General features: G+C 40.0%; 1 protein-coding gene and 2 pseudogenes across 3 annotated transcripts in view; 1 reads left to right on the top strand and 2 right to left on the bottom strand.

Annotated features, from left to right (window-relative positions):
• The window catches only part of PRIM2 (DNA primase subunit 2), a 288,462-nt gene that overhangs the window by 133,713 nt on the left and 132,342 nt on the right, over positions 1 to 22,407 (top strand). The gene's annotated exons all lie outside the window — the stretch shown is intronic.
• Positions 780 to 3,955, bottom strand: LOC307105533 (N-acetyltransferase ESCO2-like; annotated as a pseudogene). The gene has a single exon. The product of its transcript is annotated as an N-acetyltransferase ESCO2-like (transcript).
• On the bottom strand, positions 3,900 to 5,575 carry LOC307105532 (N-acetyltransferase ESCO2-like; annotated as a pseudogene). The gene has a single exon. The product of its transcript is annotated as an N-acetyltransferase ESCO2-like (transcript).

Below are 22,407 nucleotides of genomic sequence, written 5' to 3'. Positions count from 1 at the left end.
ACAAAGTGGAGTGTAGGCGGGAGGTATATAAGACGAGGCAGGAAGACCTTGGAGAGAGACATCTGAGGCCTCATGTTCTTAGACACAGGCTTCTCCTTAGGGAAAGAAGAGGATCAAGAGACCTTACCTGGTCAGAGGCAGTAGATTGAGCCTCCAGAGGGCCCTGGGCACAGCAGACACATTCCTGATATGTCTAGTGTACACGCCGTGTTCAACTTCCCTAACAGTTTATTGTCTTCCTAACTCAACTGCTATATTTCATATTAAATGACAAACCTAGAAATCAGAAATGAGATGTTGGAAAACAGTTTGATAACCAGTATTGACCAGTATTTATTGTGAAAAAACTTGATCTCGTGAGATGATGTCTGGGAGAAATGGATCAAAATTGAGTAGACACACAACAAATATTTCTGTGGTTGGTTATTTTATAAAAGTTACTGGAGCCATAATCTTGTGTTCCCTCTGAGTATACATTTGTGGATTTTTTTTAGTGTGAAGCATAAAGGTTTTTATTCATATTCCTTAAAAAAGCACTTCAGGAAAATGTGTGTGCCGAGTACAAATCCATTTAATGTTTATTTATAGTGGCTTTTATTTAGCCCCTGAATTTTACATTAGAAAAACAATTTTAAAAATCACTAGTCCAGTTCTAACAATTCCCCTAGAACATTACAACAAAGAAATGTCTTCTAATAAGCTTGTTTAATATTAACTTTTAATTGGAACAAGCACTCAACTTGGTTTTGAATCAGTGTCTTCAAGTCCACCCTCTTCTATAAAATATTCATGTAGTAAAGACAGACAAGAAGGTGGAAAGTAGTGTAAAGGCATATATCTAACATGTGTCTCAAGGTGTTTGTATGTGTGTTTGTATATATGAATGTATCCATATTATTTGGTAAAGAATTGTCTACTTTTGAGTAAAAAATGTAGCAATGTCTATCATGTTTGGAGCTGAGTATAATTGATCAATAAAATTTGGAACCTTAAAGTCATTATTTTTATGGTACTACAAACACTATATTTAGAAATAATGAGAAGTAAACACATTCACTGACTTGTGGAGGAGACATTTTAGTAAAAACCACATAGTAATAGTTTGATTTTACTTTTTTAGAAGCAGATTGGATCCATTGGGAATTGACATAATTTGAGAATTCAGTAAATGTATTCTTAGAGTAATTACTTCCAAGGGTAAGCTTGTGAATTCTGAGCAAAGCTTAGTCAAGATATTTGAATTAACAGAACTAATAGTAATGGTAATGGTGCTAGTTGAGTGCTGGTTAGTACTAGCAACAGCCAGTAGCTCTTAGCACAGAGCCCGTTGTTTTTGCACAATACATATTTGCTGAATAAATAAGAAAAGGCATATTACGTGTATGTTGCATTTATTATTCTTAGTTCTTACAGTAGGCATGTAAAATAGGAATGGGTCCCCTCATTTTATGGATGAGGAATTTGAGGCACTAAAGGAATTAAATCCTTATTTCAAGGTCATATTGCTAGGAAGGATTTGGATTTGGATCCAGGCATGTCTGACTTCAAGCTCAGGGTGGCATCATTCATTACTGTGTCTTTCTGCCTGATTTCTCACTTCCTCTTCCAGTCTTATATTAAAATCCCAGTAAGTAACTCTGGCTACAGTGAGATGATACACAATATTGATTTTGTGTTGTAGGTGGTTGGAAAGGAGAAGTTCACTGGAACAGACAGCCACAAATGGTGTGGTGTTTGCTGGTGGTGTTGGTTGGAATCCCAGTATGTAGGTCAGATTTCCCAGGATTACTGCCTCAGCAGCATTTCCTGAGCAACACCTCACCCCCATCATCTGCAATCTAATGTGAACCAGGAACACGCTCCTGGGAAAACTGTGGAGTTTACACAGGGCAGTTTTAAAGCTGTGCTGGTTTAACAGTGGAAATGGGAGGATTAACAGTACAACAGGAGAAAGGAGGTTTAGCGGTCACTCAGAATTTCACTGAAAAATATGTGATTCTGAGAATGCTTTTTTTTAATATTGAGAAGAATTTTAATTGAACAAGCAAATAATGTTAATAAAAATTTTAAAATAAAATATTTAATACAAAGCAGCAGTGCAGAAAATAAGATGTTTGCATAATTATGCACATTTTAACACTTCCACATTCTTTTTGGAACTCAAGCCTTTAAATTTTGAAACCATGTTAACTTACAGGCAAATAAAAGAATGTAATGAACATGTTCTACATAAAGTTATAACCTGGAAAACTACTTCCCTAGAGTATTATTGCCAGATAGCAATTACATGTTTTTTAGAATCAATAATCTGAATAATTCTTTGCTTTTCAAAGTATCCAAGAATTATACTAGAAAACTGTGATTTTTAGAGAGATTAAGACATTTGGGTGTATCTACATAATGTCATGTTCTCTGGCCCATCAACTTAGGTATATTTATTCACTAACCTTGGTTCTGATACTATACATTTTGTTAGATGTCTCAGAAGAAGTAAGATGTATTTTAGATATGCAAAAATTTTAAAATGTGATAATATGAATCATCTAATCCTAATTGGGCATCCATTTTGTTGATGATTTCAATAGTAATAAGTACACTAAAGATAAGTAGCACAATTAACATATTCATACACCAAAAATTAAATGATAGTAGTGCAATTACTAAGTTTAATTTTAATTAAATCTGGTTAGAATTTCTTTTGAGTAAAGATTTTTAAAAAGATTAAAACATTAAGCTATATAATTCTGTTCTACACGAATATCTTATTCTTTATCATCTTATCCTACTATAAACTAGAAATTTAGAACACCTTCTGAATATATTCAACTGAGCTGCTATCTATAAGGTGAGAATTCTGTGTACAGAATTCAGGAATTACCTTTAAAAATTGGGCATTGAAATTATTTTTCTTTAAATTTTCCTGTTTGCTTCTGAGTAAGCATGAAATAATCCTGGTTCAAAAGTGCTTAATAAAATGTAAATGGTCACATTTCTGTGGAAAACATGTCAGTGTTCCTATGTAAGGGGCAAGTAATTTCCAGTTATATCTGCAAAGTTTCATAATTAAGGATTCAGAGTGTTAGTCAGTATTACATCTTCCAAAGGTTTTTCCCTTCTTTGAATCTCCAGATAATTTTCAACAAATCTATCCATTACTTTTCAATTCATAAAGAATTAAACAACCAGCTGGTGTGTGTGTGTGTGCGTTTCAGTATTTTTATTTTGACATTTGCTAAGTAGTTATTATATGATAAGAAACTGTCTTAACTCATCCATACAGTAACTATTCTATAGTTGGAATTGGATTTAACTATTAAAATTGTATACAAGGAAATTAGCGGTGTTGCAGTACTTGGCTGCGAATAACTTGCCGTCTGGTGTTGGGTCAGAAAATGCTATTTCATTAGTGCTGAGAAAACAGCCAAACATGAAGTGATTCCTGAGCGTATCTACCAGTTGTCTTGCAATGCACTTTCTTCTGTTAAACCTGAAGACCCAGATTCTACTTATTCCACAGACTGCAGGTACTGGTACATTTGAACATCGCCAAGCCCTGCGACATTCTTTAGAACTTGGAAGTTCTGGACTAGTTGGTTCAGACAGGACATGGAAGGTCTGTTGGAGGCCTCTGCAATTAAACACCCAACTAACTACTCTCTTTTCATCAGATATAAAGAGAAATGTTTTGGTTTTGGTTTGGACATCTGGGAACAACTTGCTGAAAGCCCAATTCATTATCAACGAGTTCTTGCACTTCTACCTTTTTGATAGCATAACTTGGATCATGTGGAAGAACCAACATGATTTTCCCATCCCCAAACTCTGCTACTACACGTTCTTTATTTTTAAAAATATATATTTTATTGATCTCAGAGAAGAAGGAAGAGGGAGGGAGGGAGAGAGAAACATCAGTGATAAGAGAGAATCATTGATCAGCCTTCTGCACACCTCCCACTGGGGGTCGAGCCCACAACCCGGGCATGTGCCCCGGCTGGGAATCGAACCATGACCTCCTGGTTCATAGGTCGATGCTCAACCACTGAGCCACGCCAGCTGGGGCATGTTCTTTTTTCCAGCCTGTGTATTTGATTCCCTCCAGAAATCTGTGGTGACGCTGAACATGCTGCAGTTCTTCAGGGTTGGAAGCAGTATAGATCATGCCACAAGACTTACACACGGTGGCTCCAAAAGGTTTCTGACGTGCGTCAATGATAAGCTGTTTTTTTGTTTCTTTATTTACATCTCTGGCATTAATACTTTCCTGTGTATTGGTCTGTTTCAAAAAGTTAGTAGGTGTGATGGATGCCACAGAAGACTGTTCTCCCACTAGAGGTCTTTTTGTACTGACTGCAGACGCACTGACGATGGGATAGACAGTGGACTCAGAACAAACTGCCTTGCTTTCACTGTCAGCATCTTCTGAAGAAAAACACATATTTTCCTCAGGTTTATGCTCCCTTGAAGAAACTGCTCCAGCTGATGAATCCTTTATTATTAATTTCTCTTCATTTTTACTTCTCATACCCAGCCGCTCAATGTTCAGTTCCTTTTCTAGCAACAAGTACTTTACCACTTGCCTTGTCTCAAAACTTTGTCTTTCATTGACAGTCTCTACTCAGAATCTTTATTCACTTCTGATTTATTCTCTTGAGTGAGTCCCAGAAATGGCTTATTTTCCAGAGACAGTTTTCTAAGAGAGGATTTTTTTCCTAACAAAAAATGCTGCTCCCCCCTGGAGTGTCACTTGTGGTTTGACTTTTTGGCTTAGAACTCGAGGAGCATTTAAATTATTTTCAGCTGAATAACTATTCTCTTTCTCTACAGTTGGTTTGCAGGTCACTCGATTTTGCTTGGAATTTTTAGAATTCTTTGATACAGGCTTGCTGCACTTATAACTTGATTGACACTTAGCAGTTAAACTCTTCTGTGTTTTTTTCCTTCATCTTCTTGGAGCAGATTGGTTTTTCCTGCATTTTTTCTGTCACATGGGGAAAAAGGTACTTCATTATTAGTTTTTAGATAAATGGGTCTATTCACTGTTATCATCTTTCTCTCTAATGGACTGAGGTAACACTTATTTTTGTTATAAAAGGATACAGTAGACACACAAGATTTAAAAGGTGGACCTTGATTTGCAGATGCTAATCTTTCTCTTTTAGTTGTTTTGAGCAGACTTGAAATGACCTTGTTGAGAGCAATGCACATTTTCTTTTCATCATTACTTTGGCAGATATATTTTTTATTAGGTGATGAAAATATATTTTCAGTAAAGTCCCAAATTAATTTCTTTGATGGAATGTCAGATAATAGGTTGTCACAGTTCAAAGATTTCTACTTCCTTTTCCTTGGAGTAGAAGCTGACATCTTCTTAATTGAACCCCTGCACCTCAGAGCCCGAGAGCTCTCCTCAGCCAGGCCAGTTGCTCCGCCCCTGAGAATGTTTTTGTATTTGTTGAGCAAGTTACACCTGTTGCTCCTCCAGAGGGAGGAGTCCCACTCTGTGGAGCATAGCGTAGGGCCGTGGTCGGCAAACCGCGGCTCGCGAGCCATATGCGGCTCTTTGGCCCCTTGAGTGTGGCTCTTCCACAAAATACCACGGCCTGAGCGAGTCTATTTTGAAGAAGTGGCATTAGGAGAAGTTTAAGTTAAAAAAATTTGGCTCTCAAAAGAAATTTCAATCGTTGTACTGTTGATATTTGGCTCTGTTGACTAATGAGTTTGCCGACCACTGGCGTAGGGCATGACAATGCCTCACACCACTGTGTGGATTGTAGGAGTCCAAGTCACCAAGAAAGGCATGACTCACACAGACACTAGATGGAGCAGCGCTTTCCTCACAGAGAAGAGGCAGAACAAGGTCAACTTCAGTCGAGAACATGGGTTCCCTGTGGGCAGATGATGCCACAGGGGGATGGTCTGCAGGCACCCACTGTGCTGCAGGTGAAGGACCTCATTCCCTCCCTGCCCAGAACAGAGAGCGCTGTGGGCTTGGCCAGGTGCCACATGACACAGAGGCTCAAGCAGAACAACAAAGGTCAAACCCAGAACATGTAAAGATATTCCCAAAACAAAGAGATAGGACCAGTACAGGTTGTAAGAGCGCTTTACCTCTTTGTAGGAAAATCTGGGCCCCAACCCTCTTCTAATGCCGCACATGACTGCCTCTCCCAGTACTTACGTTGTACCAGAAATATCTGAGGTTAGGAGTTGTGTGAAGGAGTTCGGCTCTATTTTAGGAAGTATTTTTAATTGTTGGTATTAGTCTGACAATTGGAGTACATGTTTGTTTGTATTTTTAAGTGTGCCTGTGGTACTTAAAAAGTGTTAGATTACTTACACTTAGCGTTGTCAATGAATCCTTACAGGATTTTCTCATATTTTACCAGCTTCCTAAGCTGTAGCACAGGGATCTCATTCCTTTGATAAATGACCTGGGATTGTATGAAGATAGTTAATGGGGACTGTTGGCTCTTTTTTCCAAAGCTAACCATGGAGAGGAAAGAGGAAAGCATGGACCAGAGGAAACAACCCAAGTAACTGAAGAACCCAAGGCTATTGGGTGACTGAGGCTATTGAAAGTTGGTGTATGTGTGTGGGTAGTCTAGCCTATGGCATGGGGTTGCCTGAGGAATCAGATCATACATTAGTTTAAGTTTCTTTTCTTTTAAGTTTTGTGTTGACCTGATTTTCTCCAGTTGCCTTGAAATGATAATTGCTGCCCCTCTGTTACAGAAATTGATGTCAATAGGGTGCAGTTAGGGCCGTGTGACAGCCCTGCTGGGGTGTGAGCTGATAACAGGCACATGTTAACCAGCAGACCAGGCTCATTCCTCCCAGGGCTCGCAGATCATACTTCACAGAGATGCCTTCCCCCACTGCTGCTGCTTTAAGAGATTAAAGGCTAAAAGGAGTTGCCAGGTGGCACACAGCAAAAGAAGTGGTCAAGAGTGGTTATTTGGCGCCCGTGGCTCATCCCTTCCATCTTTCTCAAATATATCAGGGAGGACTTGGGTTTTGGCCATTTTTTCACACACGTTTCCAGATCTGTTAGCTCATATCCTTTGGTGAATATGACCACCTATGCCAAAATAATTGGATGCATGAAGAGTACAATCACTATTGAAAGCAGAGTTGTGAGAACAGAAGGATCAGTAATTTAAAATAAACATAATTATATACTATACTAGGGGCCCAGTGCACGAAATTTGTGCACTGGGGGTAGGGGGGGTCCCTCAGCCCATCCTGCCCCCTCTCACATACTGGGAGCCCTCAGGGGATGTCCTACTGACGGCTTAGGCCCGCTCCCCCTGGGGAGCGGGCCTAAGCTGCAGTCTGGCCTCCCTTTGTGGGAGGCAACCGGGCTGATCAGGGGAAGGCACCAGCCCCATCTCACCCCACTGCTCCAGCCACTGCCTGTCACCACAGCCACCAAGGTGTTTTCATCAACACGGACTCCAGTCCCTTCACCAAGAAAAAATGACAACTTTCTTTAGGCATTTTCAAGATGTGTCTTTCATAGGATATGCATTTCTTTCTTTCTTTTTTTTTTTTTTTTTTATCCTCACCTGAGGATATGTTTCCATTGACTTTTAGAGAATGTGGAAGAGAAAGGGAAAGACAGAGAGCAACATCAAAGTGAGAGGAACACTTTGATTGGTTGCCTCCTGCATGAGCCCTGATCTGGGCCCCGGCCAGGGAGGAGCCTGCAACCTAGGTACATGCCCTTGATCAGAATCGAACCCAGACCCTGCTGTCGGCAGGCCGAGGCATTATCCACTGAGCCAAACCAGCTAGGGCAGGATATGACATTTCTTAGCCCTCTAGCAGCGGACCTTCGTTTTTTTCTCCAGAAGTGTGGTGGAAAAACCCTAGATCACCTTTTTGGATTCTTATACCCAAGTTACTAAGAATATTACCAGTGGCATACAGGAAGCTTAGCCAATGTGCAGTCAGAAAAGGTGTTTCCTCTATAGTTCACACCAATCGTGGGCTGGGCCCTGCCCAGGCCTAAAGCCTCCTGCTGAAGCTTTAGGCCTGGGCAGGGGCCCTCCAGCTCCCTCTGATCGCGGGCTCCGCCCCTGCCCAGGCCTGCCCAGGCCAAAAGCCTCTAGGGCAGGAGTGGAGTCCCACCTCCCTGCGCTCGATCGCAGGGGGTCCGCTTTCGGCCTTGAGTAGGAGAGGAGCCCCAGCTCCCTGTGATCGATCGCAGGGGTCCGCTCCTGCACCAGGCCTTGCCTCACAGTGACCTGGATGCCAGGATGTTCCTGGGACACAGGCACTGGGCGCCTATGTATGCAAATTAACCGCCATCTTTTTTGTGTTAATTTGCATAGTCACTCTGATTGGCTATGGGCGTAGCAAAGGTACGGTCAATTTACATGTTTGTCTATTATTTGGTAAGATTCTGTGATAAAGGGAGGATAGTAGTAGTATTAAGAAGGAACAAGAAGTGAAAAAGAACAAAACGGAAATATTAGATAGACAAATGTAGCTGAAGTAAAGAACTGAATAAATAAGATAAATAGGATGGATACAAGAGAAAAATAAATTAATGAACTTGAAGATCATGTTGTAGAATTCTGAAGGTGGAGGAAAAGCAGAGATAAAAAATATCAAGAAGGCTAAGAGAGATGATGAAGAGAGATATTAGTGCTGACATTAGAATAGTAGGATTCCCAGAAAGGAGAAAAGAAATTGGAGGAGAGAAAAATATTGAAAGAAATAATGATGATAAATTACTTAAAATTAAAAAAGAACAAAGACTACAGATCAAAAGGGCTAATAGAATACCAGGGAAGAAAGATATGGAAACCTACATCTTGGTAGGCTAGTGAAATTTAAGAATATCATATGTAACACCTTAATCAATAAAGAAATTACAAAAAAAAAAAAAAGAATATCATACATAGCCAAAGAAATCTAAAAAGTTTTGGAACACAAGCATAGATTATCCACAAATGAACATAAATCAGACTAAGTTATCTTTTTAGCCTGGAGGTTCTCAGTTATTCTGCATATTCCTAAGGTTAGGGAAATCGTCTATATAATATGTAATTCAAACCTTATAAAATAAATTTATTAAATCACATTGCATTTATTAAAGTATTTCTCTATAGAATAAGGAACATGCTTGCTTTTATAAAGTTCCTGCTTGAAAAAAATTTAGGGTGGCTGATCACAATATATAATTTTATGATTTTATATAAATAATTGGGGAAAGTTGTTATCATTTTTATTAAAGGGATACATCTTTCCTTATTTTCTTATTTTTATTTTATTTTTTTAGTTGTTCTTGATCTCATATTGGGGTATATACTTTTTAGAGATGTGTTTTTGTAGCCATAGATGTAAAATGGATAATTTTCTACTTCTAGTAATTATATATGATTTTTAGTTGCTCTTCTTCATCCTCCTGGATTTTCAATTATTTAAATAGCATGATATCACTGCTTATGTACTAGAAAAGAAGCCATATTCATCTTTTGTTCAGAAATTCTCTGTCCAGTAAAAATACAATGTGACACATGTAATTTAAAAATGTCTATATCCACATTTAAAATGTTTTATAAGGATGAAATTAATTTTACTGTATTTTATTTACCCAATATACACTAAATATTATCAGGCTAGCATGTAATCAGTATACATAATTTTAAATGAGATATTTTACATTCCTTTCTGCATACAAAGCCTATGAAATGTGGTGTGTATTTTCCAGCACATCTCCATTTGGACTAGCCAAGTTCCAAGAACTCAGTACCACAAGTGGCTAGTAGCCAACACACTGTGAGTGCATCCCTAAAGCAAATGATGGTTCAGTGTTCTGAGAAGTGTTGGGTGGCTAAAGAGTTTCTTGTAAGAAGGGATCTTCTTGAATTAAGGGATCTTAAGACTGAATGGTCCTGTAGCAACTGATACTTCTATCCATTTGTTGTAGCTAATCATGAAAAGAGTGTAAAACATTATTTGATTGCTATCGTTTTCAGTGTAGAACTAATGTTAAACACATAAATCTACAGAATGTGCCGAGATTGGCTGATTTATAGTTTTATTTCTTCAGTTCAATAGTTCTTCCTGGATTTTTAAAAGGCATAACCTGGACAAAACTGAATTTCTGATCTTTCCTTCCAGATCAGCTTCTGCTCATATTTAGTGAGTGGCATCTCTGTTCTTTCCCACCACAGGGCCAAAAATTCTTTCTTTGACTGCCAGCTAGCACGGTGAAAAGTCACAGGCTGCTGTTGCAAATGTCCAGTTTTCTTAAGTCCTTAGTTGTCCATGCTTTTGCTGTGATGTATCTTTAATGAAAGAAGTCTGCTGAGTACTTTTAAGTAATGTTAATGTCACTTTTTAAAAATAACTCAGTAGAGATTTAGGCCAAACCTATGTGTTTTTCAGTACTTGACTTTAAAATTCTGTCAGCTGTCTGATAGTTCATATGCCAACACTGTTGAAGCATCTTGGTAGGACTGATTTTAGTTCCTGCTGGCATTCATTTACATCTGATTGAAGGGAGCAAACTGAGGGGCGAGTATAAGGCAGACAGAAGGGCCGAGCAGGAAAAGCCAAGCTTTGCATTTGGTGTACTGTGCTTTGCCCAGGGCATCCTGTGGTCATGTGAGCAAACTTCAACTAAGATACAAATCTCTCCCTCTCCCCAGTTTTATAACTGTTGATGATTCTTTAGTTGCAACAAAATTTTTATTTAAAGATTGGCTGCTTCAAAGTAATACTGATTTGAGCCTTTCTGTGTGTAGTGAGATCTTTTGGAACTAACATTGCCTAACTAACAGAAAAGGATTTTTGTTCCTTTTTCCTTTTTCCTAAAATATGTAATAAAATATGGAGATGTCAGATATAAAGGATGGCTATTGCTCAGACTTGTCCTTTGCTTGTCTGGTTATCCATCAAACACTATCAACTCGATTGTGCCAGAAAGGAAGAAATAATGTCATTAGAAAGCAATCAGTCAAATGTGTATCAAGGTCTTTTAAAAGGCTCAACTAGCCCTAACCGGTTTGGCTCAGTGTATAGAGCATCAGCCTGCGGACTCAAGGGTCCCAGGTTCTATTCCGGTCAAGGGCATGTACCTTGGTTGTGGGCACATCCCCAGTAGGTAGGAGGCAGCTGATTGATGTTTCTCTCTCATTGATGTTTCTAACTCTCCCTCTCCCTTCCTCTCTGTAAAAAATCAAATATATTTTAAAATAAAATGAAAGGCTCAACTAACTGTTCTAATATCAAAGGATGTTTTACAAATATGATATGCTAAAATGGTTACTCTTAGGAACTGTTTTGGACAGGCTTGCTTTACGCCCCCCCCCTTTTTTTTTTTTAGAAATATATGTTTTTATTGATTTCAGAGAGAGGAAGGAAGAGGGAGAGAGAGAGAAACATAATGATGAGAATCATTGATCGGCTGCCTCCTGCAGGCCCCACACTGGGCATGGAGCCTGCAACCCTGGCATGTGCCGTAACTGGGAATTGAACAGTGATCTCCTGGTTCATAGGTCAATGCTCAACCACACCAGCCGGCCCCTCTCTGGATTTCATACCTTAGTACTTTCAGCCAGATGGGCTAGGTGCACTTAGTATTATGTCACAGTGGTGCAGCTTGCAGGAAAGTGTCAGCTAGGGTCCATTCCCTCACTAAAATGGCAGCTCCTAATTTCAGGCAGTCAAAACAATAGGCAGTTGTTATCATAATAATAATCATAGCCACATTATTTTCTAAAAATCTTTCCAGCTAAGCAAGGAAGGATTCTTTCAGACCACTATCTCTTCTTTACCATAGAATTTAGTTATTGTTTACATTACAGGCATGTCAAACTCGGGGCCGGCAGGCCGCATGTTTGACATGCTTGGCAACTTTAAAAATAATAGAAAAGGCCATAACCTGAAAGGGCATAAGGAATAAGAAAAGTATCTACTTTTCTCAGGAAAATAGATCTCTGCATGCAATTTTAACTTATAAGGTCATCTAAATGAACAATGAATAGATTTATTCCTTTATGTTAATAAATTCAGAAACTTGGGTCTGTGTTCTTAAGGGGATTGTATGTTATTTGAAACCTCCATGAGTGTATTATGATTGCCAGGGGGTGGGGGTGAGGAGAGGTGTAGGAAGGTTTAGGGAGGATAAATGGTGATGGAAGGAGATGACTTGGAGTGGTGTACACACAATGTAGTACACAGATGATGTGCTGTGGAATAGTGCACCTGAAACCTGTATAATTTTGTTCACCAGTGTCACCCCAATAAGTTCAATAAAAAGAAGAGAAACAGCCATAAGTTTAGAAATGAGGAGACAGCAGGGAACTACTTGTGCTAATTCCTAATTTGGGAGGAATAAAGGCAAGAAAGGAAAGAAGAGGCTTTGTGGGAACCCTGCTGTGTTTGTTGAAATATTTAAAAATACATTAATTTTATTTTTCTTCATATTTCTTTAGTTGTCTTACATGAGTTTTGTCTCTAAATTTATGATTAAGTGAAACCTTTTGGAAAATGCATCTAATCTGATGTTAGAATGTGCAATGAAAAGTCCAGGGTTGTGTTTGAATGTTCCTATCAAAGCAAAGATATTTTACTTCTTTGTTTCCTTTTCATAATGAACGGTTTTTAATGAATGGTTGAGTTTTATGTCCTAGTAATGGAAATTATTTATTTTTGTCTGTTCTGATTTGTTTTAAATACACTCAGATGTTTTATAATTAATCACAAGGCTCTAGTTTGAGCAGGCAGAACATGCTTCTCTGTGTGTAATTGAAAGCTGGTCAAATATTTTAGGAAGCTTCTTTTAGAAGCTTAAATATAAAAATTCTTTAGTGGAGGAGCAAAATTATATAATAGTCTATAAAGGAAAACTGTAGGACTACTTCGTGAACAGAGAAGATTGCTTAAATTTCAACTAAATTGAATTGAACCTAAAAATAGTATAATGTCTGATTATTTCAGGTTAGAGAAATAGACTGTGAGATGTGGAGGCACATCGAGCCATTTTACACTTAACTAAAAGCATTCCCTACACCTACAAAGGGTCTCTGCCAAGGAAGAAATCAAGGTGCTCGGAGACAGCAGGGAAAATTAAGTCACAGAGGCAAGGAAAGGCACGAAGCAAATGAATACTTTCTGCAGCATCTGTTAGCATAACCATTAGAGGTATGTTGTTAGCCATCTGGGGCCACCTTCCTTGAATTATAAATCTGGATCAGTGGTTTGAAGTTCAGTGGCTGCATTTCCCTGTGGAGGGAAATGGAAGTCTCTATATGTCCTTGTTGATCAGTTGTTTCTGATCGCCAAGGGCCCTCTGGTTCTGCAAGGGCATCCCCAAGGACAGCTTGTTTTGTCACACAACAGATCACTGTCACAGGCGCTTTAGTAAAAATCCTATTCACCCCTTCACTCCCATTGCTCTACACTTCCAAGTGTTCATAAAAGTCCCAATCAAGGGAAAAAGAGTACTTGTAAAAAAAATGAAAGTGTGAACTTACCCACACAGATCTTTTGTGTCTCTTCACTTTGGTAATTAAATATAATTGTGGGTCCTTGGATGCGAATTTCAGCTTATTTAATAAACAGATTTTAAGTGTGTAAGTGTAGTGTAGAATAGATTATATTGAATTTAGTTTCCAACATTGGAAGTGGTACACCAGTTAGTAATATTTAGAAAGGAGATAAGATCGCCAGTGTAATGAGAGGTTTATGTCTGACATTTATAATAGGAAATAGACTCAGCAGGAAGTTGAAGACTTTTGGATTATACTACTTAAAGAAGATAAATAACATCCACTACGAAAGCCACTAGTCTGTCTGGGCAGTCTTTTAAACATTTACTGGAAGCCTATAGATACAGTTGGCAACTCCAGTGCACATAGTAGAATTTATGTGCATATTTAGGAAGCTTTATGAGAAACTTCCACATAATAAGATTTTGTTCAAGATTCATGCTTACAACAAACAGTGAAAGAACAGTTGGGTTCTGGAAAACCCAGATAAGAGTATTTCTTACATTAAATAGGAAGTTGACAAATGTAAATTTAGGTAAATATGATACAGGTGTTTTGGAAGACAAAAATGATAAGTGAAAATATGATAATAATGAATAAGGAACGTTAGAACTTCAGTTATTGCTTCACAAATTGATTGAGTGAAACATCCAGGAGGGTAAATGAGTTTTAGAGTCTTTGCATATGAAGATTATGACTGAAACAAATGGCAGTTGCATTCTTTCTGTAATTGTGTGGGTCGCAGGACATGGCCCATGAAATCTGGCAAGACTCAGAACCATCTCAACCAGCTCCCCAACCCCCAATGTATATAGAGACTTCAGGGAAACTGTAAGGAGTAAAGATGTGCTAACATGTTTTCTAAAGCTATCATATGGCCAAAATATATAGGACTAGGTGTACTAGGGTATATATAATGTACCTCTCTACTAATATAAGGGTAATATGCTAATTAGACTGGAAGACCTTCCAGATGTCCTTCCAGACAAAGCCATGGTGGCAGGGCGGCAGGGCCAAGGTAGAGGCATTTAGGGGTGATCAGGCCAGGAAGGGAGGGCAGTTGGGGGTAATCAGGCCAGCTGGGGAGGGGCAGTTGGGGGTGACCAGGCCGGCAGGGGGGCCAGTTGGGGACAAGCAGGCTGGTGAGGGGGGACAGTTGGGGGTGATCATGCTGGTGGTGGGGGCAGTTGGGGGTGATCAGGCCAGCAAGGGGGTGTAGTTGGGGGTGAGATGGCTGGTGGGGGGGTAATTGGAGGTAAGCAGGCCGACAGGAAGAGTGGTTAGGGGCAATCAGTCAGGCAGGCAGGTGAGCAGTTAGGAGCCAGCGGTCCCGGATTGAAAGAGGGATGTCCGGCTGGGCTGAGGGACACCCCCCCTCCATGTAAGAATTTCATGCACTGGGCCACTAGTCTAGGACAATAATGGCAATGGTGAAATAATTAAACATTTGGTTAGTAAGACCAAGAAGAACATGTTGTAGAATGAAATGCACATTTTGGATACATTTTAAACATAAATTCCTGAGGCTAAAAGAGCTAGGTGCTTAGGGCATAAAAGGTTACCTATTCACTCTATGTGGGTGTCCAGATACATTTGGCTGATTGAACAGTTTGTGAAGCCCTGGGGTGCCTCAGAGATAATATCACTTTTAGAGATATTGTGAGGATTAGTCTATATAGAACTCCCAGTAGAATACCCTGCATGTAGTAAAAAGATGAGGAATGCCAGCTGTGTTGCTGCTGCTCTTATTCCTACTCCACAAGAGCAATCCTTTAAGAGGACAAACAAATCATTGACGATTTAATCTCTTGGGTGCCAACATGAAAGACAAAACATATTGCATTTTGCTTGCCAGATCTTTGCTTTGCTTATGGGAAGTCTAATTGTAAAATTACTTGCTGTAGTGGCATAAGAATTTTGAACCAAAATTAGCAGGCATTCTAGAGGTAAAATGATTTTATAGGTGTTTCACTCTAAGAGAGAAAATTCAGCGATCTATGTATTTATCACTGCACATCTCTTAGTATCTTCTTTCTTGCTCAAGCAATTGTTTTACATTTCTAAATGATACAGAGCATCAGTAAGGCGCTAAGGTTAGCCTTTGAATAACAAGCTTCTTTTCACACCATAGGTTTCATGATCAAAAATCAGCACTGGGGTGTCTGCTTGCACTATTCCCAGGCTTACTCTCCCAGTTCTTCATATCATCCAGCCCCCTGAACTGGAAATATCTTGTTAACTCTGTACTGTTTAATATTCTTTGGAAATTAAACTACTTGGGCATGTTTAGAGCTCAAATGGAATCTATGCGTTTTGCTCGACAAGGTCGTTGGTTGGGTTTTAGAGCTACATATTAAAAATTGTGTTTGTGGCCAGCTGATAGAGAAATATCCATGTACTGGAACATTGTGTGGATGAAACCACCACTGTCGTGAAGATCAGTGAGATAATGTGTGTAAGAGCCCTGTGAACACCGGGCAATGCTTTGGGCGTCTGAGCATGAGCCTGTTAGGATTAGTGGCCAACTGCGTCCCAGCCAGCCACCAGAGAACATGAAACCGGGAAGCAACTTTGATTTCAGGAGCAAGATGGAAGATAATGTGGAGCCTCACAGTTTGGGATTTGTAATTGGGATCCGTTGCTCTTATAAGAAAATGTAGTTCAAAAAGACACAGGATTTTCCGTTGTTAAAATCAATGAAATTAAAAGAGCAGCTGCTTGTAAAAGTTAATTTTACTTGACATCTGTCCTGGTCCCAGTAATAAAAGTGATAGTTCTGTGGAGCAACCTGTTCTCTCTATAGCTGTATCTTTTTTTACTGTATGGTCTCTGTTTAAATTGTTGCCTTTTGATTTCACAAATTATTTTCTGGACCTATAAATTGTGTGTCTTTTAGAATATATGCATAAATATAATCTGTGCATCTTCAATTCAGTAGAAAAGGGTTGGTATTCTAGATTTTGAGTTGGTATCTTGGTGATTTATAAGGTGCAGCATGAGCCATCTCAACCTTTTTTTTCACTCCTATTTAGAAAAGTTTATTGAATGTTATTTCTGCATCATACTTATTGAAAGAAAAAATAATTTTCCCTGAAGGCATCCTGTCATTTCTTATGATCTATATACCCTAATGTGTTTTTTGTATTAACAGGTTAAGCCTGGCTAGTGTGGCTCAGTGGTTGAGTGTGGACCCAGGAACCAAGAGGGCAGGGTTTGATTCCTGGTTGGGGCACATGTCTGGGTAGCAGGTTCAATCCCCCTTGGGGGGCATATGGAAGGTGGCCGATTGATTATTCTCTTTCTTTCTTTCTTTCTTTCTTTCTTTCTTTCTTTCTTTCTTTCTTTCTTTCTTTCTTTTTTTTACAAAAGAATGTATTAATATTTATTGAGGGGTTCCTCTATCCCCGACATTATTTTTATTATTTATTATTTTTTATTTTAAATTACTTTATTGATTAAGGTATCACATATTTGTCCCCATCCCTCCCATTTCCATCCCAAACCCCTCCCCACGCATGCCCCCACCCCCTGTTGTTCGTGACCACTGGTTAGGCTCATATGCATGCACATGATTATTCTCTTTCATCGATGTTTCTGTCCCTCTCTCCTTCTCCCTACCTCTCTCTGAAATCAATAGAAACAGTTAAAAAAAAAAAAAAAGAAAAATACAGTTAAATATGAAATTAGTAAATGAAGCATTTGAAAGGAGGAGAATGTAAAGACATTTTGAAAAGCATTCTCTATTTGTTTTTCATTAAAAAAGACACCTGTTGGAAAATCGTGTCCACACAAAAACCTACACTTGGATGTTTATAACAGCTTTATTTATAATTGCCCAAACTTGTTAGCATCAGAGATGTCCTTCGGTGGTGAATGGATAAATAAACTGTGGTACCTTCAGATGATGGAATGCTAAAAAGAAATGAGCTTTCAAACCATGAAAAGACATGGAAGAACCATAAATGCATAGTGCCAAGTTAAAGAAGCCAATCTGAAAGTGTACATACTGTATCATTTCAACTCTGTAACCTTTTAGAAAAGGCAAAAGATCAGTGGTGGCCAGGAATTGGGGTGTGAGGGGATGGAAGGAGTGAATGGGTAGAGGAGTTTTAGGACAGTGAAACTATTCTGTACAATACTATCATGGTGGATACATGTCATTATAAATTTGTCCAAACCCATAGGATGTACAACACCAAGAGTGAACCCTAATGTAAACTATGGGCTTTGGGTGATAATGACGTGTCAGTGTAGGTTCATCAATTATAATAAACTAGAGGCCTGGTGCATGAAATTCGTGCTTGGGTGGGGGGTGTCCCTCAGCCCAGCCTGCACCCTCTCCAATCTGGGACCCCTCGAGGGATGTTCAACTGCCCCTTTAGGCCCGATCCCACCAGGATCGGGCCTAAACGGATAGTCAGACATCCCTCTCACAATCCAGTACTGCTGGCTCCCAACCACTCACTTGCTTGCCTGCCTGATTGCCCCTAACCGCTTCTGCCTGCCAGCCTGATCACCCCCTAACCACTCCCCTGCCAGCCTGATCAACGCCTAAGTGCCCTCCCCTGCTGGCCTGATTGCCTCTAACTGCCCTCCCCTGCCGGCCTGGTCACCCCTAACTGCCCTCTCCTGCCGACCTGGTCACCCCCAACTGCCCTCCCCTGCAGGCCTGGTCCCCCCCAACTGCCCTCCCCTGCAGGCCTGGGTCCCCCCCCCCCAACCTGCCAGCCTGGTCACCCCTAACTGCCCTCTCCTGCCGACCTGGTCCCCCCCAACTGCCCTCCCCTGCAGGCCTGGTCCCCCCCAACTGCCCTCCCCTGCAGGCCTGGGTCCCTCCCCCCCAACTGCCCTCCCCTGCAGGCCATCTTGTGCGGCCATCTTGTGTCCACATGTGGGCAGCCATCTTTGACCACATGGGGGCGACCATCTTGTGTGTTTGAGTGATGGTCAATTTGCATATTACTCTTTTATTAGATAGGATGTACCACTTTCACAGAGGATGTCAATAATGGAGGAGGCTGTGCATGTATATGGCAGAGGGTATATGGGAAATCTCTGTATCTTCCTTGCAATTGTGCTATGAACCTAAAACAGCTCTAAAAAGTCAATCTATTAGAAATAAAAAACCAAACCTGAACAAAACCCACCTAAATTTGGTCTGTCATTTGTAAGTGTACCTAAGTGGCACTGCCCTGCTCTCACTGGGAGAGAGCACGTCTTGTGTCTTGAGGAGATCAAGATTGTGTGAAAAGAAAGGTCTAACTTGTGCTGATTACCCACCTTGAATTGCCTTTAAGGTACAACTCTGGTATTAGTGCATATTGTAATTTCTCTTGAGTTTTGTAAGGAAACTGAAGTGACTGGTAGAGGGTAAAAACACCAGAGAACAGAATTGAACAATATTTTCCAAGTGAGCATTGTTCTCCTGTCATTTTTATGTATTTTAATTTAGCCTGTGTTGGGTGAGTAGTACAGAGAGAAGGGATTTATTCTTTTAAAATGAAGCCATCCTCTAGTTCTTCATTTTCAACTGATCGAGTCACGTTTGTTTTTCAAATGTTGACTCTTTAAGAACCATTTACTGTATTTACTTATGTAGTTACCTCCTTGTGTATTCCTGTTTCCTCACTTCATACCCATCATGTGAAGAAGAAAACCATGAAAAAAATTTCTTTCCCTATGGGCCCCTTGAAAAACATTCTGCTTCAAAATAGCAGCGGGTTGGCAGCACAATCTCCTTTAGGATTTTAAGAGCATCAGTCAGCTTCATAGCTGGAGGCAGAATGCTTTCCTCAGGGAACATTCCCCCCACCCCCCAAAGTGAAATTCATTCATTCCAGGTGTGCAACAATAGTTAAATTAAAGGAGCTATTGGTTGTATTCTCTCTCTCTCTCTCTCTCTCTCTCTCTCTCTCATAAACTTGTAGTTGCTTAAAATCAGTGTTATAAAACTTTTAAGTCTGTTGGCTAAATTCTTTATTTCTTTTTATGATCTCACTAGAGGCCAAGGGACCCCACTGGAGCACGATTGGGGCCAGGGAGGGACTGTGGGAGGGCTCTAGGGCGTGTCTGGCCCATCTAGCCCAGTCCCTATCAGCTGGACCCCAGCAGCAAGCTAACCTGGTGGGAGCGTCTGCCCCCTGGTGGTCAGTGTGCATCATAGTGACTGGTCGAATGGTCAGAGGGACAATTAGCATATTAGGCTTTTATATATATATATATATATATATATATATATAGACTAGAGGCCTGATGCACAAAATTTGTGCAAGGGGCTCAGCTCTTGCAGCTGTGACAGCTTGCCTTGGCCCTCACAGTCCCAGCTTCATCCGGAAGGTCGTCCAGAAGGTCGTTCAGCTGTCAGGTCTAATTAGCATATTACACTTTTATTATTATAGATTCCCAGTAAGGATAGCACACATCTGGCAGATATCTCTAATCTCCCAGTCCATATCCAGAGCATGTTGGTAATCAGTCCTGCTCTTTCCCAGATGTGGCTGGGAATGAACCTTCAACACACTGCCCTAGTCAGCTACTACTGGTGAATGACAATTGGACATCCCTGCTTTCTGCATAAGTCCTGGGAGTTTTTAGCCATTCCATGGCTTTACCTGCCACTTCTTTGCTGATAACAGTTAAATATAAATCTGTAACTCCATAGCCTCTCCTTGGGCCTACAACCATAAATATTCATTTGCCTTTTGGATATTGAAAAGCACCTCAAATTCAGCATGCTTAAAACTAATAATTTTCTTTCATCTCCCCAATCTCCTCCTCCTATAGCTGCTGTATTGCAGTTAATAGAAACAACTATCTATCCACCTGGATGTCCTCTCTTATTCTCCTTCTGTTTTAGACATGAAGTTATGTAGAGTATACCCTCTTTATATTTCTACTTTTTAAACATATGTTTTTATTGACTTTAGAGAGAGAGCGAGGGAGAGGGGGAGAGAGAGAGAGAAACATCAAATCAGCTGCCTCCTGCATACTGCCTACTGGGGATTGAGCCCACAACCCCGGGTTTGTGCCCTCACCAGGAACTGAATTGGCAGCCTGTAGGTGTATGGGGCAACACTCAACCAACTGAGCCACACTGGCCAGGGCTCCTTCATATTTCTTAGTCATGTCTTCTTTTCTGTTGCTACTGCCTCTGCCACAATTTGGTTCTTTATTTTGGATCGCTGGATCACTCTTCTCTAACCCATTCCTCATGTCGCTAGAAAAATCAGTCAGCCAGCACTCCTTTCCTCCCTCCCTCTCTTGAACTATTTGAAACACAAATGTATGCAAAATAATATAACAAACACCCATGTCGTTACTTGCAGGATCATAATTCTGAAAAGTACTTTTTCCTTCATGATTGAATTTAAGTAAAAAGTCTAAGAATATATTATCTTCTGTGCTTGCCTTGCACTTAAGAAGTTATGAGCACCCAGCATGCTTTATATCCAGGTTTTACCATCCTTGAATAAATTAATCTTCTAATTGCTATTTGGATGTCAATGTTCTTGAAACTTTATGTCCTTTAGGGGTTGGAGTGTTTTGAGACAAATGTTTTGGATTCCCTTTCAAAATAACTTACCTGCCAGAAACAACAACCCATTTATTTAGCAGTAGTATCTTGAAAAGTGTTTAGCACAGCACTTTAATTTTTTTATTGTTATATAAATGTTTCTTTACATCTGTCTAAGTGAGTCTTATTTGAATAGTCACATTTCCACTGTGTGTTCCTTATTCCCTTCCTATAAATTTTTGAGACCATTTCAGTCTTGCCAGGTTAAGTTTTTTTTTTTTTTTTTTTTTTTAAGGATGTTCACTGTAAAAGACTTTGAACTTTGTATGTATTTAAGTTTCAGTAATGTTAGAAAAATATATATTTAGCTGACATTTCTGCTTTATTTATAGCTATCATTTAATGACCAAAAACGTGCACAAAAAGCAGAAAGACATAGAGTAGAAGGAAGGAACTATGTCGTGACTACTTTTTTGGTGGGGCCTGTTATAGCATAAGCATAATTCTGGTTTCAGACTGTTTTGAGCTATTTATTTCCTTTGAACCAGGGAGCCATAGTTTAAGCTGCATTGAGTGGTAGAGCATTTGCCCTCCTTGTAAAGGGAGGACTTCAGATACTCCATCAGCCAGAAGTGGAAAGAGAAATGTGTGTGCCCTGTAGTTCTTAGGTCATGTTTACTTATGAAAACTTTAGAAATTCAGGACCTAAAGGGTCAGCGTCTAGGGCAGATTTTTCTGAACTCATACTTCTATTGGAAATATTTGAGAGAGGTGAACCTTTTATTCACCCTACAATATTTATTGAGTGCCTACTGCTACTGTTCTTACCAGCATGTGGGGGAAAAGTGGAGGGCGAGGCAGAAAAGGTTCCTTCCCTGATGGGCTTTATATTCGTGTGGGAGGGAAAGACAGAAGTGAGCCATCTAATAAGTAATTTCAGATCATGATAAATGTGAGATACCTGCAACAGAAGACCTGCAGCGAGGGTGCTGCTTCACCAAAGGTGGCCAGGGAAGGCCTGGGGAAGAGGCCCCATTTGAGTCAAACCCCAAATGGTGTGCAGGAACCTTCAATGCAGAAATTTGGGAATCTTTAAAACAAAGTTCAAGGGGTTGTGACTCTTGAAGGGCACTGCCCTGTTTGAAAAGTGAAAGGACTAAGAGGAGCCAGAAGCATGCTGCGATGAAGCAAAGGCCTCTGCCTGGTGCATATGCGGACTGAGTTGCATTGCTGCCCTGCAAAGTGCCCTGTGCTGTGGGGCCCCCGGTCTCAGTGGCTACAGTAGCTGCTCATGATCTGAAGAACCCAGTTTCCTCAGGATAATACGAAAGGGTTGGCCCAGACCCTCCCAGACTCTTGTTTTTACATGCTTTTAAATCTGTTGGCAAT

This window comes from Cnephaeus nilssonii (assembly GCF_951640355.1).
Source record: "Cnephaeus nilssonii genome assembly, chromosome: 9".
NCBI lineage: Eukaryota > Metazoa > Chordata > Mammalia > Chiroptera > Vespertilionidae > Cnephaeus > Cnephaeus nilssonii.
Note: the sequence above shows the minus strand (reverse complement) of the source record. Positions and strands in the feature narration are given on the sequence as shown.